Source organism: Lepidochelys olivacea, assembly GCF_965140295.1.
Source record: "Lepidochelys olivacea isolate rLepOli2 genome assembly, chromosome: 5".
Lineage (NCBI taxonomy): Eukaryota > Metazoa > Chordata > Testudines > Cheloniidae > Lepidochelys > Lepidochelys olivacea.
In genome coordinates, this window is record NC_140415.1 from 45,216,198 (window position 1) to 45,230,299 (window position 14,102).

Genomic DNA, 14,102 nt, shown 5'->3' on the forward strand with positions numbered 1-14,102 from the left:
GATGGAGCATCAACAGAGGTTGGAGGAGGTTGAAAGACGGAGAGTTCAACGTGTCACAAAGAAAACTATGTTGCATAGAAATCAGCCAGTAGGGCAGCATCAGCTGAAAGTTCAGCTGAGAATTTACTCTTGACTGAACTCTCTACAGAAACTAATAACTGGAAAAAACTTCTTGAGCGCATCCTGAACGTCATCCTTTTTCTTTGAGTGGGGATTGGCTTTCTTTGGTTCCAGTCAACGTATTGGCGATTGTGCAAATGGAAACTTTTTCGGCATTGTTGAGCTCCTCAGCAAATATGACCCACTTTTATCAGAGCCTGTAAACATGTTCAAGAATCGCAAGAGAGTCAAAAGCGCATGCAAGTCCATTATCTTTCCATGCACATAAAAAACGAGTTTGAGCTATGTGGGTCATTCATACAAACAACTATTCTCAATGAGATTTGAAATGCCAAGTATTTTTCAATTGTTGTTGATGCCACTCCAGATTGTTCTCACAAGGAACAGACTGCTATGGTTATTTGATATGTTAAGATTGTAGACTGCTCAAAATTTTCAATTGAAGAAAGGTTTATTTTGTTTGATAATTTCACCTGAAAAACTGGAAAAGAAATTGCTGCTCAAGTACTAGCAATTCTAGAAGGTTTAAAGTTAGATTTTCAAGTCTGCATTGGTCAAGTCCAAATTAGGAGCACAGAATATTGGCATTTCATCTGAGTTCTCCACCAGTCGCAACTTACCTACTGAGTCTGATGCCAAGCAGCATTATAGGGTCAGTGTCTTCCTTGTCGTCATTGACTGACTCTATTCAATTAGGTCTTACATGTCGATTTGAGTCTCTGCAACCAATTTGTACCCTTTTTGAGTTTCTTTGGCAATCCAACAGATGGGTAATGAAAATCTAATTTCTGCAGCTGAACAATTTCAGCAACAGTACAACAAAGAAATCTCAAAAGATCTCAGTGACAAGTTCATCTTCCTCAAACAAATATATTCCATGAACTTTAAATTGGATTGCAAGCCAAAGGCATTGCTTCAAGTAATACTCAAACTTGGACTCTCTGGTGCGTTTCCTAATATCATAATTGAATTACGTATTTTTGTAAGTTTGCCTGCATCACTGACTTCAGGTGAATGCACCTTCAATGTATTGAAGCAGGTAAAGAACTATCACTGTTCAACTATGGGACAGGAGCATTTGAATGGGCTCGCCATGCTTAATATCAACTGTGACATTGCACAAAAGGTAGATTTTTTTTTCCCCCCTCAATAATTAATGCATTTGCATAGAAAAAGGCTAGAAAAGCATTTGTTAAATAAATAAAAAAATCAAATTATGTCTTTCTCTTTTTGGTGCCTTATTTTGTTTTCATGTGTCATTTTTTATTTTTATTATGGCTAAGGGCCTCAAAAGTTGGAAGTGGCCCGGATCCCTCTGGACCTCTGAGGGCCTGTCAATAACATTGTTGTCATCTGAGGTTGTAGTGCTTTTCTCTGTTGGTCAGACAAATGTTAAATTAGAGGAGGGAAAAAGTCTATAAAGCTTAGTTCTTGGAGATGCTTGAGGTAATACCCTACATTAAAACTTCTTTCTTTAAGGAAACATACCAAAAACTTCCTTTTGTACCTTCATTTTTTGCTGCATCTCTGAAAGCTCTCCATGTACCTTGGCTACTTGAAGGACACAGGAAAAATTTGTTACAAGTCTAATTATTGAATCATTCCTATACAAATCTTAGAATCTCTAAGGGTGTTTTTATAGAAAATTTATTTAGTTTACTTCTGCAGCATTCCCTTATTTCCCTTCCCCGTTTGCCTTTCAGTTCTTTGTTTCTTCAGGATGTGTGAAAAAGCCGAAGGGAGGAAGTATCTTGGGTTATCCTAGGCACCTGCATAGAAGAGTAAGGAGGAATAAGGTGTTCCTTTACTCTCCTATAAACTATTCACATTGTGGGGACATGGAGAAAAGCCTCTGTGAGGCTGCTATTCTTCCTCTGGATGCTGGAAGTGGGCAGAGCATTGAGTGGTTCTGTGTGCAGACCAAAAGGCATGGCTATCGATTGGAATAAATCTCAGGGAATATAGAAAGTAGTGTGTGCTTTTGTTGCATGCAAAACACACGGGCAATCCCTACTAAGACCATTTGTGGTCCTTTGAGTGGCCTGTACAATGCCTTATATTGGATCATCCATATGAGGTATGGAATAAAAATGAATTTTTGTACTGATTGTCTGTCTGAGGATATTCAATCCCAATTTTCACTTGAGCCTCTTCTTAGTTTGTCACTACCATTCATTCCAGTTATCTATTTGGATTTTGTTACATAAGAATCGGGTTTTTAGTGTACTAAGAATATAAGAATGGCTGTACTGGGTCAGACAAATGATCCATTTAGCCCGGTATTCTGTCTTCTGACAGTGACTGGTGCCAGATGGTTCAGAGGGAGTGAACAAATCAGGGCAATTTATCGAATGATCCACCCCCTGTTGTCCAGTCCCAGCTTCTAGTAGTTAGAGGTTTAGGGACACCCAGAGCATGGGGTTGCGTCCCTGACCATCTTGGTTAATAGCCATTCAAGAACATATCCTCTGTGAAATTTTCTAATTCTTTTTTTAACTTAGTAATATTTTTGGCCTTCACAACATCCTCTGGCAACAAGTTCCACATGTTGATTGTGCATGGTATGAAGTACTTTCCTTAAGTTTGTTTTAAAACTGCTGCCTATTAATTTCATTGTGACCTCTAGTTCTTGTGTTATGTGAAAGTGTAAATTATACTTTCACCACACCATTCATTATTTTACAGATCTCGGTTATATCTCTCCTAAACTGAACAAGCCACCTTTTTAATCTCTCCTTGTATGGAAGCTGTTACAAATCACTAGTCATTTTTCTTGCCATCCTGTGTACTTTTTCCAATTCTAATATATCTTTTTTGAGATGGGGTAACCAGAACAGCATGTAGTATTCCAGATGTGGGCGTACAATGGATTTATATAGTGGCCTTATGATAATTTCTGTCTCGTCTATTCCTTTCGTAATGGTTCCTGTCATTGTTAGCTTTTTCTAATTCTTGCACATTGAGCAGATGTTTTCAGAAAACTAGCCACGATGGCTCCAAGATCTTTCTTGAGTGGTAGCAGGTAATTTAGACCTCATCATTTGTATGTATAGTTGGGAATATGTCTTCCAATATGCATTGGTTTGCATTATTTTATGTTCTGTTAAGGTGTTTCTAGTCTAGTTCCTTCTAGTTTTTCTCCACCTCACCAAGTAATAATCTTGGAGTATGTCACTCAAAAATAAATTGTGTATCTTCCTTCCAAAATTTGCTCAAGAGGTAAATGTTTCATACTTACTGCTACTTTACCCTGTCTGACAGAGGCGTACCATTTTCAAAACTTTAAACCCCTGCTATTTCACTACCAGCATAATCTCTAAAGATGTTAAGATCTTTCACCCTAGTTAAAAAATTTTGTTGTTGGGCTGCTACAGTAATAAGGGCCATGAGCAAATAAGTTTCCTTGAAAGAAGACAGGAACAAGGAAAGACCAGAATAGGAAGAGATGGTGAATGCTGGGAAAGTATGAACCTTCTGTCTAGCAGTCCACATTCTCATATTTAAAAAAGGAATTTAGTTAGAGAGGTAAGAAAGTAAAGGGTATTTTTTTAAAAATAAGGCCTTCCTATTAAGTAATATGTGAGGTTAGATACAATTTAGGCTACTATTGAGTAAACATTCACTTCCTTATATTGAGGTGGGTAGCAATAGCTGGCTTCTGTAGCAGTCTTTATTTCTAATCCTGAAGAAGTTAACCTTCATGTTCAGGAACTGATCAGGCTGCAGGTCATACTCTTTCTTAAGAAGCAGCTCTACATCCAGAGCCAATTATATTTTTTAATTCAGCCTTCTCTAATTTCCAAGCTGTAACTTCCACACACCATGGTATCTGGACTGTATATTAATAAGATGCTTTTATAAAATGCACAAAATAAGGCCTAAGACACACCCCATCATCCAAAGCACACCCTTCAGTTGAAGAGAGGAAAGAGTAGATGGTTTATGTAGCATTGTTACTTTAAACCAGTGGACATGACTTCCCAATTTAATCAGGTTTTGCTTACTCTGAATCATGTGGAGGATGATAAACTTCAGTGCAAAATGATGATCAGTTCTTCATTTAGTCTCTGGCAAAAGTCTAAAAACAGGTGTCCTATAGTGCTTTAAATATGCAAAGTGCTATGTAAGTGCTAGATATCTTTTTTTTTTTAGTTGATTATATGAAATAATTCTTAATGAATACAGGTAAACTCCAAATTAGTTCAGATTTGTTGCACCCGAAATTGATGTTGCCATTATGGTAGTCTTAGCAAAAACTACTGTTCTGAGAAGGAATTGTTTCTGGGGACTACACAATTTATTTTCTATTACAATGGTGCACTGAAGACCCCATATTTTTTGAAGTTCAGGAGTGCAAATGACCATGCCACATCTTAAGCTGGGTGGGGATAGTAAGGGGCATTGTCCAAGTTGCTGGGGGAAGGGGGAAAGCGCTTTACAGTTGGGAGGTGAGAGAGGGCTCAGAAGCTGCTACAAAAGAGAGAGTGGAAGGGCTGGGGAGGTGAAAAGTGGCAAGCCTGGTGGGAAAAGCCCCTTTTCCCCAGACCAGGTGGAGCAGCACCTACCCTCCCTCCCTCCCCTTGAGGTGGCAAAATACCAGGTTTGGTCAGGACCTGGTGTGGGCATTGCACTAGCCGCTCCTTTCTAGGGGTGCTGGGAAGGAATTTTTCCCTCACCACCAGATTGGCTTAGGTGGAGTGTGGTTTTTTCACCTTCCCCGCAGCAGGTTCGGGAAGGGCTTTGTCATGGTGAGTAGAGATGGGAGTTAAGTTATGATGTCGCAACTCATTGTGTAAGTGTGGGGTGGATGTTCAGTGCAGATATTCCATAGGGAAGGGATACAGTGATCAGATAAATGGCTTGACCAAGGACTTAGAAGATGTTGGTTAAAGAGTGGAACCGGAGGGGGGTGAGTGCTTAGGGCTTCTATGACTGGCATGGCAGAAACCAACCCCCCCCTTCTTTATAGCCCACCTAAACCCTCATTTGGGGGGAGGGGGTCTGTAGGGTCCCAGCAGTGGGTTGGCTGGAGGACCTGGATGGAAAAAGGTGGGGGCTGGTAGAAGCCCGCAGGTAGATATTGTACAATCATGGAGTTACCAGTACTGCACACACATTTTTTCTCCAGGGTAGTCCCAGACATCTGATAATCAAGTTGTGGACTGATTAAAACCATATCAAGTATCTCCTGTCCTTCTTTTGGTATAGAAGGACAATGTAGGTTGTATGTTTTAGAGGTCCTAGAAAAGAATTTAGCCTCCCTTCCCTTCAGAGGAGCACGTTAATTGATCTAACTTCAGAGAGGCAAGATTATAGAGACAGAGGTAAGAAACCAGGGTGAACTCCTGGCCCCGCTTTAGTCAATGGCAAAACTCCCATCAACTTCAGTGGGGCCATTAGTTCACACCCCCCCCAAGGCATGTTGTGTGGGTTTTTTCTGTTTTGAAATCACTAAGTATGTCTTTAGGCCAACAAGAACGTCTCAGCAGAAAGATACTAGTTTTGGGAGATGTTATTTTTCTTCCCACTCCTGTAAAAAGGAAAGATTCACATAGTTATGCTGGAAGACTGTGGCCACCATAGAGCTCTGAGTTGGGGACCTTGACAAAAAGTTTCTTTGTATGCAGTGTAGTTGTAGCCATGTCAGTCCCAGGACGTTAGAGACACAATGTGGGTGAGGTAGCATCTGTTATTGGATCAACTTCTGTTGGAAAGAGAGACAAGCTTTCGAGCCACACAGAGCTGGTCTTCAGGTCTGCAAATTTATTTAGTGTCACAGCTAAATACAAAATACAGATAGTTTAGCATAAGTAGTTAACTCGTATTTCAAGGAACCATTTGAGGTGAAATGTCCTGTTAACAGGCCATCATGAATGGTCCCTTAAAATATGTGTTAACTATTTATGCTAAACAATCTGTTCCATCTTGTAATTATCTGTGACACACAGTCTGGTCTAAACTACAGACCTCTATCAGTATAACTGTGTTGCTCAGGGGGTTGACAAATCAACACCCCTGTGGGACATAGTTATACCGACGTAACTCCTGTGTAGACTGCACTATGTTGGCAGGAGAGCTTCCTCCACCAACATAGCTATTGCCTTTTGGGAAGCAATTTAACTACACTGATGGGAGAGCATTTAAGTGTACATCTTTCCCTAAGTTTCACAGACCAGAAGAATCATAGAATCATAGAATATCAGGGTTGGAAGGGACCTCAGGAGGTCATCTAGTCCAACCCCCTGCTCAAAGCAGGACCAATCCCCAACTAAATCATCCCAGCCAGGGCTTTGTCAAGCCTGACCTTAAAAACTTCTAAGGAAGGAGAATCTACCACCTCCCTAGGTAACGCATTCCAGTGTTTCACCACCCTCCTAGTGAAAAATATCCAACCTAAACCTCCCCCACTGCAACTTGAGACCATTACTCCTTGTCCTGTCCTCTTCTACCACTGAGAATAGTCTAGAACCATCCTCTCTGGAACCACCTCTCAGGTAGTTGAAAGCAGCTATCAAATCCCCCCTCATTCTTCTCTTCCGCAGACTAAACAATCCCAGTTCCCTCAGCCTCTCCTCATAAGTCATGTGTTCCAGACCCCTAATCAGTTTTGTTGCCCTTCGCTGGACTCTCTCCAATTTATCCACATCCTTCTTGTAGTGTGGGGCCCAAAACTGGACACAGTACTCCAGATGAGGCCTCACCAATGCCGAATAGAGGGGGATGATCACGTCCCTCGATCTGCTCACTATGCCCCTACTTATACATCCCAAATGCCATTGGCCTTCTTGGCAACCAGGGCACACTGCTGACTCATATCCAGCTTCTCGTCCACTGTCACCCCTAGGTCCTTTTCCGCAGAACTGCTGCCTAGCCATTCGGTCCCTAGTCTGTAGCTGTGCATTGGGTTCTTCCGTCCTAAGTGCAGGACCCTGCACTTATCCTTATTGAACCTCATCAGATTTCTTTTGGCCCAATCGTCCAATTTGTCTAGGTCTCTCTGTATCCTATCCCTACCTGCCACCGTATCTACCACTCCCCCTACTTTAGTATCATCCGCAAATTTGCTGAGAGTGCAATCCACACCATCCTCCAGATCATTTATGAAGATATTGAACAAAACCGGCCCCAGGACCAACCCTTGGGGCACTCCACTTGATAGCGGCTGCCATCTAGATATGGAGCCATTGATCACTACCCGTTGAGCCCGACAATCTAGCCAACTTTCTACCCAGCTTATAGTGCATTCATCCAGCCCGTACTTCTTTAACTTGCTGACAAGAATACTGTGGGAGACTGTGTCAAAAGCTTTGCTGAAGTCAAGAAACAGTACATCCACTGCTTTCCCTTCATCCACAGAACCAGTAATCTCATCATAGAAGGTGATTAGATTAGTCAGGCATGACCTTCCCTTGGTGAATCCATGCTGACTGTTCCTGATCACTTTCCTCTCATGTAAGTGCTTCAGGATTGATTCTTTGAGGACCTGCTCCATGATTTTTCCGGGGACTGAGGTGAGGCTGACTGGCCTGTAGTTCCCAGGATCCTCCTCCTTCCCTTTTTCAAAGAGCTCTGTGTAACCTCAAAAGCTTGTAACCTCAAAAGCTCGCCAATAGAAGTTGATCTAACAACATATGTTACCTCCCCCACCTTGTGCCTCTCTTGTTCAAGATGTTTAGGATGGTGTACAGTTTCCCCCCCCCTTTACTAAAGACCATTAAAAAAAAAAATACATCCCAGTTTCTTTCCTTCCAGAGATTCTGCTTTTCCAGATATTCCACAATATATTATAATTGTACTTGAACTGTTCCATGAAGCCTATTTTTGGATATTTTGGCAGCTTTTTTACAAAAAGAAGCCATTTTCATCTATTCCAAACTGGCACTCTTCTGTGTACCAAAGGCAGAGAATGCTTTGAAAGTTACCTGGGATACTCAAGCATTCTCCAGAATGTCTGATACTTCTTGCAGGATTGATTAGCATATTTAAGCAGTTTCACTGCTGAGCCAATAGTCTGTTGGAGTTCAAAGTGGGTGATACTGACCATGGAAATTGTGCTAGCTGGTGAAATTTACTTTAACAAAGGGTTAAAGTGAATCCGGTAAGTAATTGAACATGTAATAAAAAGCAAAATTGGACAAGGCTGCCATGATGATCATGATTCTTGCAGATCCAGTGTTTGTTTAGATTGTCTGTTCCCCTGTAGTTTCTCCAAGAATTCCAAAGCATACTGTCCAGTACATGTAGGGTCTTTATGCTATTCTGTCAGTAGGGAGTTTCTTTCCCAAACTGATCCATTAGGCTACCATCTTCTCCTCTTTCACATCTCATCAAGGCCCATTTCTTCCATGATGCCTACCAGAAAGGAAGGTTAGGTGGGTTTACACTTTAATATATTAAATAAAACTTGAACATGTTTGATTGTATCCCTCTTCCTATCTTCTGAATGATGCTTGTCATCTTAGATTATAAACTCTTCAGGACAGGGACTATATCGTCCTTGTACAGTGCCTAGTAGCATCCAGGGATCACAGAATGTGTTTGTGCTGGGCACTGTACAAAGAAAATATGGTCCCTGCCCTGAACAGCTTGTAGATGTAAGCAGAGTCAGGATGAGCTCCACAGTGACATCTGATGGTGAGTTGTGGCAAGTTGTGGAAAAGAACTTCAGGGGCTGATCTCATTTGCATAGGCACACCCACCCCACCTAGCATGAGCCCATAGCTGCCCCTTAACCCCCCCATCTCCACCCAGGTTTTAGGAGGTAAAACTCTGCAGATAAACTTTGGAACTCTGGCGCTGCACTGACCAGGGACAGAGACTTTTGGGTTGTTGGACTTGTGGGACTTTGGGTGACTTTTGGGTTACTGAACTCAAGAACCAAAGGGAAAGGACACGACCCAATTTGCTTGGGGTGGGTTTTTTTGCTCATGGGTTGTGTTATGAATCCTATTGGTGGTGTTTCCCCAACATAATGCCACATTGTTTCTCTCTGTGAATAAAAGGCTTCTGCTACACTCAGACTCTGTGCTTGCGAGAGGGGAAGTATTGCCTCTTAGAGGCGCCCAGCGGGGGTGGTATATATTTGTCCCAGGTCAGTGGGTGTGGGCTTGAGCTGGTTTTGCATTGTGTTATTGGAATGGAACCCCTGGATACTGAACCCGGCCCTTTTTGCTGCCAACTCTGATGGGCAGAAGGGTTACATATAGTAATATACCTCTTTGTCCATAAATAAACTCATGTTAATATCGTTTTAACAGAAAATGTTGTCTGGTACCCTTCCCCATATTTTTAGGGAATAAGACCAGGCCTGAAAGTCTAACTCTGAACTCCCCATGTGACGTGAGAAGACGATATAGAGCAGTTGTTGCTAAGTCTTTCAGTTTTCATTTACCTTACAGTAAATTCATATCTTCCTCCAGACTTTAGCTTAATGCCTCTTTCTTTGGCCTCCTGCCTGTTGCAAGGGAAGGGACTCTTCATTATTTCTTACCCTCAACACACTGCTGCTGAGTGGGACTGTAGGATTGTTTCTTTTGCTTTCTCCGTCATGTCCATCCAACCACCTGGCAGCTTCTGAGAGGATCCTACTCCTTGCTGGCAATACCTTGCTCTGCCCCATCAGGAAAAGTTGCCTCCACCCTTCTAATTCACTTGCTCCTCACTCCTTCACAAGTACTGGGCAATGTGGGGAGAATTCCAGTTATTTGTGCTTGCTCTGCCTGATGTTCGGGCTTGCTAAAGCTAATGTAGAACAAGAAGACTGCTGCTCCGGTTTGAAGACACCATGAGCAGAGCCGGCTTCAGGCACCAGCGTTCCAAGCAGGTGCTTGGGGCGGTGGTCAGAAAGGGGAGGCAGAGTTTCCATGGCGGCGGCAATTCGGTGGCAGCTTCTCTCCTTCCTGCCGTCTGCAGCGGCAATTCAGCGGTGACAGGTTTTTTTCACTGCTTGGGGTGGCAAAAACGGTAGATCTGGCCCTGCACATGAGTGTGACTCATAAGCCAGCCACGAGTATATCACTGCTGGAGAGAATCTTTATATTTAACAACTGTTGTGAAAGAAACTGCTTAAGTATTATAATGTGATCTGTTAAATGGTAAATATAGATTAAAATAAGACTTTTAAAGTGGGTCTTCACTGCTATGCTTTTCGAAGAAACTGAAAATTAATATTGCCATCACTTCTAGCACAAGATAAAATATTTGACTGCAGCTGTTGTCTGTGTAGTCAGTGAAAAGAACAGCTCAGATATGTGCCCTGTTTCCTCAAACCCAGATAAACTCAATCGAAAGGAAAACATGAAAGCTGTTTTATTATTCCAACCCAATTTAGAGGAGATAAAAAATGCAGTTTTCTTTAAAATGAAATTGATCGTCCAGTTGATATTCTATTCAGAATTGAGAAAAATGTTACTGTAAGAAGTACAAGAACATTTTAAAAAGTAGATTCACCTTCAGCAGTTTATACACGCGCGCGCACACACGTTGTTTTGTGTCTGAAAATGGGGCATCGTTCAGTTGGAGCTGTAGTAGATTGGGGTTTAATCAGTATTGGCTCTCCAGGAAGTCTGAACAGTAAAAGCGTCTCACTGAAGGTCTGTGTGTGTGTGCTACTACAAACTGGTGGTTGGTGCGTCATTCAGAAACCCACTAATAATAAGAGTGGCTGAGTTCCATTCTGTGTCAAGAAGCTGAGTGTGGCAGCTGTGCTACTAGACTGCAGAGTAACGTTCAGCCGGACCAAACCTCAGGGATAATACAGATGTGTGAAGGACCGAAGGGACTGTTCCCCAGGAGGTTCCAGTTAGCTTTTGTATGAAGGAGGTGTGGGAAGAGATCTTCGTTTTCAGGTTATTCTGTGTGAGGCCAGAATGTCCAGCTATGGCAGAGTTGTACTCCCAAGTATGTGACAACTGCTTGGAGTGGCAGTTGCCATTCTTGTATGTGGATCAAGATAAGACCATTGTTTAGAGGGAAAGTAATTGCTGCTGTCTTGGTTTCACTAAGAATTTATCTCCATTGCTGGAAGTAAGTGGTCAAAATGTCCATGCCTTGGCTGAGATTCCCTTCAGTCTTCTGGAAATAGTTTCCAGCATCAGCAATAGCGATGTTATCAGCATACACATACTACTTGTCCTGCGTATCAGGAAGGTTGTATGTTTATATGTAACCCTTCTGCCTGTTGGAATTGGCAGCAACGAAGGCTGGGTTCAATATCTTGGGGTTCCTCTTCAACAATACAACACAGAACCGGCTCAAGCCCCCACCCAGTAACCTGGGATAGTTATAAAAACAACAAGGAGTCCGGTGGCACCTTAAAGACTAACAGATTTATTTGAGCATAAGCTTTCGTGGGTAAAAACCCCACTTCAGATGCATGGAGTGAAAATTACAGATACAGGCATAAATATATATTGGCACATGAAGAGAAGGGAGTTATCTTACAAGTGGAGAACCAATGTTGAAGGCCAATTTAGTCAGGGTGGATGTTGTCCACTCCCAATAATTGATCAGGAGATATCGATACCAAGAGTCGAAACCCAGAGCTCATCTGCAGAGTTCACCTTCCACCCTGGGGCGGGTGATAAGAAGGCACCTTACTTGCACGCTGCCCAGCACTTCCTCACCACTCCACTCGCCGGCCACCTTGCCGGCCGATCGCCTATCCGCCAGGATGTCTTCAGGCCCCACCACTTAACATAGCTCTCAGTGACCCCAGCTGTTAGTGGGGGAACCTTGCTGCTGATGCACACTGGGTAGCCTCTTGCATCAGACACACTATCCCAAAGCAGGTCTAACACTTAGACCTAGGTATCGGTGATTTCCGCTCCACAGTGTGTAACAAGATACTCAATTGAGTCTAAATTAGCTCTTTTATTACACAGTGGAGAGAGGAAGGGTCAAATAGTGTCTAAAGCCCTGTGATGGGGGTGGACTAGACTCTGAAGCCCCCTGTTGGAGGTCTTGTGGCCCTACCACACCCCACCCCAGAAAAGGCAGTAGAGAGGTCCTCCAAGCTGTCTAGAGTGGCTGTGTGGGAAGCAGCAAATCAGGGCCCAGCAGGTCAATATAAGAAGAGCTGCAGGGCCAGAGCGACGTCAGTTCCTTGTTAAAGCTGGAGGAGAGTGGATAGTGCTCCAGGCTGGCTGCTGGGACTCCATGAGGACAAGGCCCTGAGGTAAGGCTGAAGAATGTGCAGGAGCCATGGGGAAGTGGCCTGCCCCAATAACAAGGAGACTGTGGATCCAACACTAGCCAAAAGTGATCATTTGGGCAAGCAGTCTCATCCTTTTGCAATATACCAGATCACACAAGGTATTGGATATTCTCAAATCTCCCAGTACAGGAGATTGGAATATTTTCTCCCTACTCTCCGCCCCATTTCAAATGACTCACACTGAGCACAGTGCTAAACTCTTAATGTGCGTCCAGATACTTATAGTTAAGTGCACTTAATACAAGTTTGTTTTGCCTTGTGGCATTGTCTCCTCATTTGGCAATAGTTACAAAATGTTTTTGTTTAAATGAGAACTCATAAAGTAATAGATTCTCTACCACTTGCCCCTCTTTCCTCACCAACTCTCCCTCTCCCCCCACACACTCTGCAAACACATGCCCCGATGCACAGGTTTTATCACAAGCTGAAGGAGAGATTTTATTTTTTTTTTTTTTTTTTGTGAGGGACATTTGTTAAAATATTTGTAGCACATCACTAATCTGTTCTTAGGATGGGGATGAGAAGAAATTGAAATTGCCAGTAACTTCTTTTGTTGTAGTCTTCCCTTTTTGCTCATCCTACCAGTTCATCCCTTTTTTCTGTGGTGCCTCTGTTTGTAGGAAGGTTCCTGAGAAACTATCTTGAGCGTTTGTGGTATATGCACATGTGGGCTTTGTGGTGGAAGTTATTAAAAACTTTACTGTGCCTTTCACTTACTAAATTAATGCTTTCCTAGAGTTGCTCCTCCCCTGTGTTTTTAATGACTGAATCCAATAGGATTGGCTTTATTATGAATTAGCATTGAGGATGCTAGCACTTATTTGGTAACAGTGGTTTGTTCTTTTTTTTTTTTTTAAAGTCAATTGATGTCTCCAGGAAAAAGGTCAAATTCTTTTAGAGTGGGTACCATGTGCAAAATGATTAGGGGCTTGTCTTCACTTGAAAGTGAATGCAAAATAGAGTGTGAATTTAAAGTGTAGTAGCTTTTCCAGTATGGATGCCTTTGTTCCTGATTAATTCTGGGATCCTTCTGCCTCTCAGGGTCCTAGAGCCCAGGCTCTAGCCCAAGCCTGGAAGTCTACACAGCAATGAAACAGCCCCACAGCTTGAGCTCCATGAGCTCAAGTTTGCTGGAACGGGCTTGGGTGTCTAGTTGCTGTGTGGACATAGCCTTAGAGCTCAGAGCCATCAAGCAAGTGTGTTCTACAACACTCACTGCAGCTATTGACAGGCTGCAGTGTACTATGTAAATAAGCAAAGGGGTGCCCACTCATCTCCCCCTCTGTAGAAAAGCAATCACTTTGGAAATGGTGTCTACATAGAATGACATCGGTGGTGCTCCATGTCCTGGGAGTCATCAGTGACCGGCCATCCATCCTAAACAGACTGTCTGTCACAGGCCATGAGCGGTCGCTGCAAAAATCAATCACCAACTTGATATTTCATCCATTGATAGGATTGTTCTACTACCAAGCAGGATGTCAAGTGCCAGAACTTCTGCCCCAGAGGGGGTATGAGTTCAGGATCACTGTCGGAAGCCTTTCTTTGTACAGTGGAACTGAAACCTCATATATGCCTTTTCATGCAACTCCTCTACTCCAGGATAATTGCCAAAGGCAGATGAGACTAGGCCGTTCTTTTCACTCTGTTATTATGTATGTGTAATAATTGTTGTAGGTTGCCTAAATAGTAAGTTGGAAGTAGTTTATAATGCCAGAAAGACCCAGGCAGAGGGACACTGCCACGTTCACATTATCTGTAGTACAGA

The 14,102-nt window shown here is 42.7% G+C and overlaps 1 protein-coding gene across 1 annotated transcript in view; it reads left to right on the plus strand.

Moving 5' to 3' along the window:
* The window catches only part of HOMER1 (homer scaffold protein 1), a 155,004-nt gene that overhangs the window by 43,169 nt on the left and 97,733 nt on the right, over positions 1–14,102 (plus strand). The gene's annotated exons all lie outside the window — the stretch shown is intronic.